The sequence below is a fragment of the Vanessa atalanta genome, unplaced genomic scaffold, assembly GCF_905147765.1.
Source record: "Vanessa atalanta unplaced genomic scaffold, ilVanAtal1.2, whole genome shotgun sequence".
Taxonomy (NCBI): Eukaryota; Metazoa; Arthropoda; class Insecta; order Lepidoptera; family Nymphalidae; genus Vanessa; species Vanessa atalanta.
This window is the reverse complement of record NW_025919956.1, coordinates 12,501-15,508: the sequence shown is the minus strand read 5'-3', so window position 1 is coordinate 15,508 and position 3,008 is coordinate 12,501. Positions and strand designations below refer to the sequence as shown.

The 3,008-nt window shown below is 47.8% G+C and overlaps 2 non-coding genes across 2 annotated transcripts in view; both read left to right on the top strand.

Moving 5' to 3' along the window:
- The first annotated feature begins 727 nt into the window (after positions 1-727).
- LOC125076446 lies at positions 728-884 on the top strand. The gene has a single exon (XR_007120406.1). It is a non-coding gene; the product is annotated as a 5.8S ribosomal RNA (ribosomal RNA).
- A 750-nt stretch (positions 885-1,634) lies between these two features.
- The window catches only part of LOC125076445, a 4,002-nt gene continuing 2,628 nt past the window's right edge, over positions 1,635-3,008 (top strand). Inside the window, exon 1 of the ribosomal RNA XR_007120405.1 lies at positions 1,635-3,008. This exon is cut by the window's right edge and continues 2,628 nt beyond it. This is a non-coding gene — a ribosomal RNA (large subunit ribosomal RNA).

Here is a 3,008-nt window from a genome sequence, read left to right as displayed (position 1 = left end):
CGTGCTGGGGATTGGGGTTTGCAATTATCCCCATAAACGAGGAATTCCTAGTAAGCGCGAGTCATAAGCTCGCGTTGATTACGTCCCTGCCCTTTGTACACACCGCCCGTCGCTACTACCGATTGAATGATTTAGTGAGGTCTTCGGACCGACACGCGGTGGCTTCACGGCCGTCGGCGTTGCTGGGAAGTTGACCAAACTTGATCATTTAGAGGAAGTAAAAGTCGTAACAAGGTTTCCGTAGGGGAACCTGCGGAAGGATCATTAACGTAAATTATCAATCTCGAAAGAGTGCGATAATGAACGATAATAAAATTCTAAAACACAAATATCGACGTTCGGAATGTGTCGTTTCGATGCGAGGACGCGATTCTCACTCTCTCTCTCTCACACAGCAGTGTGTCCGAGTCAGAGTCCAGAGTCGTGTAACGCGTCCTATTCTGATATTTTTCGATGTCGATTTCGAGGAAAGTACGATGTGTTAACGCACATCGTCATCTTCAAATAAAATGTATATTTCTTTTTTTTTTTTTTGTACTTTTTTTTTTTTTTAACTTTTTTTTTTTTTTTTTTTTAATTTTTTTGAATTTTTCTCTGTATACTAAAAATAAGAGAAAAAAACGAAAAAAAAAAAAAAAAATAAAAAAAAAATAAACTCATATCACTGGCGTATAGAATCGTTCGAGTGATCGTAGAAATTATAAAAATAAAACAAATTAAAAACCATTACCCTGGACGGTGGATCACTTGGCTCGCGGGTCGATGAAGAACGCAGTTAACTGCGCGTCATAGTGTGAACTGCAGGACACATTTGAACATCGACATTTCGAACGCACATTGCGGTCCGTGGAGAAACATCCAGGACCACTCCTGTCTGAGGGCCGGCTGTATAAAAATATAAACCACACTGTTCAATGTTTAATGTCGTAATGTCTATTATTTCGTAACCGACTCAATAGACTGACTGACGTTTCTCGAACATATGACGGTATCCGCGTTCGATGTGTTATATTACGTGTTTAAATATACTTAATATAAATCTCGTTCTCGGTCCGTTCAAATATAACAAATACGATGTGTATGTATGTTTACGTTTACATGCGTGTGTGTGTATATATTATTTATATTTTTATATACGCGTTCGTGTGTACGTTTACGTCACGGAGTTTCGTTATGCGACGTCAGAGAGACTGAGAGCGTCGCTCGTCGCCAGACGAGGAGCGCCCATCTCCGACCTTTCGATCGTTTCATTGAGTTGTTCTCGATCAAAGAGGGTAATCGGAGTTTAGGTGATCTCTTCGTCTCGTGATTATCGAGTACGTGCGTTTCTTTTGTTCATACTCTAATGTCAAAATTTCGAATACAAAAGCTCCGCGATCGTTACGACGTATACGAGACGAACGTGTTTATATGATGTGTAAATAAAGCGCGCTCGCATCGTTGAACGTGATGACATCGAAACATTCGTATATATATATATTTATATTGTATATATATCGAGTAGGCGGACTCGACGTCCGAAGAGCGCGTCGACGCCGACGTCGGAACGATCGGAATGAAAATTCTCTCTCGTCTCGACGAAAGCGGCGCCGTCGCGTTGACGGATATCGCGTCTGCCTCGTTTTTTTTATCGTTGGCCTCAGATCAGGGAGGATCACCCGCCGAATTTAAGCATATTAGTAAGCGGAGGAAAAGAAACTAACCAGGATTTCCTTAGTAGCGGCGAGCGAACAGGAAATAGCCCAGCACTGAATCCCGCGGTTGTAACGATCGCGGGAGATGTGGTGTTCGGGAGGTATCGCTTTCTCGTCGTCGCCACTCCTGCCCAAGTTCGTCTTGAACGGGCCGTTTTCCCGTAGAGGGTGCCAGGCCCGTAGCGACGGAGCGAGACGGCGAGAGGTACGCTCCTCAGAGTCGGGTTGCTTGAGAGTGCAGCCCTAAGTGGGTGGTAAACTCCATCTAAGGCTAAATATTACCGCGAGACCGATAGCGAACAAGTACCGTGAGGGAAAGTTGAAAAGAACTTTGAAGAGAGAGTTCAAGAGTACGTGAAACCGTTCAGGGGTAAACCTGCGAAACTCGAATGAACGAACGGAGAGATTCATCGTCATTCGACGGCGTACGGGCGCGCGCCTCGATGTCTCATACCTCCCCTCGCGGGTGCGTCGTGGGGCACGGGTCGCGTCCGTCGACGTTCGTCGACGGCGTGCACTTCTCTCTCAGTAATACATCGCGACCCGTTCGATGTCGGTCTAAGCGCCGTTCGGGAGTCCAGTCGTCGTGTTCGCGCACGTCTATTGGACCGTGACGGTGGCCGACCGGCCGTCGGACGGTAGTACAAAATCGTACTTATAATACGAATCGCGCACGCGTCTCACGCGCGTCCGGCCCGACGCAAGCGAACGTCGTTTGTCGATGTCCTGCCCGAGTGCGGACGTCGACGCGGCGCTGCTGTCGTCGCTGCCGTGTTGTCTCGGACTGTGCGCGTATCCGTCTGCGATGATTCATTTTCGGGCACTCGCAGGACCCGTCTTGAAACACGGACCAAGGAGTCTAGCATGTGTGCGAGTCATTGAGATATTTATACATAAAACTGAAAGGCGCAACGAAAGTGAAGGCGCGCGCTAAACACGCGCGCCTCAGGGAGGATGGAGCTTCGGTCTCGATCGATCTCTCGCACTCCCGAGGCGTCTCGTTTCCAATCCGTGAATGCAGGCGCGCTCTGAGCACAGATGCTGGGACCCGAAAGATGGTGAACTATGCCTGGTCAGGTCGAAGTCAGGGGAAACCCTGATGGAGGACCGTAGCGATTCTGACGTGCAAATCGATCGTCGGAACTGGGTATAGGGGCGAAAGACTAATCGAACCATCTAGTAGCTGGTTCCGTCCGAAGTTTCCCTCAGGATAGCTGGCGTCGATAATTAACAGTCCCATCCGGTAAAGCGAATGATTAGAGGCATTGGGGCCGAAACGACCTCAACCTATTCTCAAACTTTAAATGGGTGAGA